The sequence below is a fragment of the Carassius auratus genome, chromosome 15 (assembly GCF_003368295.1).
Source record: "Carassius auratus strain Wakin chromosome 15, ASM336829v1, whole genome shotgun sequence".
Lineage (NCBI taxonomy): Eukaryota > Metazoa > Chordata > Actinopteri > Cypriniformes > Cyprinidae > Carassius > Carassius auratus.
In genome coordinates this window covers 3,538,239-3,539,700 of record NC_039257.1, presented here as the reverse complement: position 1 = coordinate 3,539,700, position 1,462 = coordinate 3,538,239, and positions in this window count along the sequence as shown.

Genomic DNA, 1,462 nt, shown 5'->3' with positions numbered 1-1,462 from the left:
TTTTATTTTTATATTTGTTCATTCAATTTCTTGAATGCTCCTGCTAAATACACCTATTGTACCTGAAAATAAAGCACTGTTTCTTTTATTTTGTATATTATGTGTAGTTGTAATGTGTATCTTTGTCATTCTTTTATCTTTGTTATTAAAAATAAGAACAAAGATTTTTATCTTCGCTCCCTTTGGCCTAATATCTGCCATTCTTGTTTCCATATTTCCCACCGCTAGCAGAACAACTTTTATCTGGTTCAAAAATGAAATGGTAAAACTGAAATGTTGCAGTTCCCTGCTGTAAAACAAGACACTCCCTGCATTTAACCTTTACTCTCTCAAAGCACATTTCTATGTACATTTCACACAGATGCTTCAGAATTTGAACCTTTGACATCAACTTAAATTTTATTCTATGACAGGAAGATAGGGCTAAAGTTAATCATTGGTTTTAACACCGTCACTAAACTCACATAATGTGATTATGAACCTCCTGTTGACTGACATGCTTTACCACGATTAGAAAAACCTGAAGTGCGTCCTCTGCTGGTGAAAAGAGGAATATGGTGGTTGAGCCAAACAAATCATGAAAACATTGACATTCCTAACGGGTGTAAAAAAAAATTCATTAGGTAAAAAAATTAATAAAAATTATCATTAGGTAAAAAATAAGTAATTATATATATATATATATATATATATATATATATATATATATATATATATATATATATATATATATTCACAAATAAAATGTAACCCACAATTAGCACTTTGACATTATTTTTTTAGGACAATTAAACAAATGTTACCACCCAATTCCCACTACTGTAATGCATCAGACTTTTTAAAATAATTCTTAATTGATGATTCTTATCACTGTAATACGATTTTTATTCATCTGTATTATTGTAGAAAATAAATTATGTAATGTTTAAAATCGGTATAAATGACTTAAATTATTTTATTATTCTATTGGAATAATTAGATACTCTGTTCTATTATTCCCAGTAATTTTAATGATTCAGTAATAACTTATTTATATATTCTTTGTTTTACTGTCGTCATCAAAAAATGTATTGATATTAATTAGCAAACTGTATTTTTTCAGTATTACAGATGAGTAAAATGACATGTATGAGTGATGAGAATCATCATGTAAGAATAATTAAGATGGTAAAATTTGCTTAACTGTCAATAATGTCACAATGCCAAAAATAAATAAATAGAGTAAGGCTTACATGGTACAATTCAATACATAAAAAAAATATTTAATTAATTTTTTTTGTTTTGATCTGTTAGGGGGGAGATCTGACCTCCTAAGTAAACATAAAATTTACTCCAAAATGGCAAAAATGTTAATAATCATCATGGCTCATATAAAACTAAACATTACCTTTGTGTTATGTGAATTCACTGCTCAATTTTTGTTACAAGTATGTTCCAAAAATAAATTGCCATATTTTTCAGA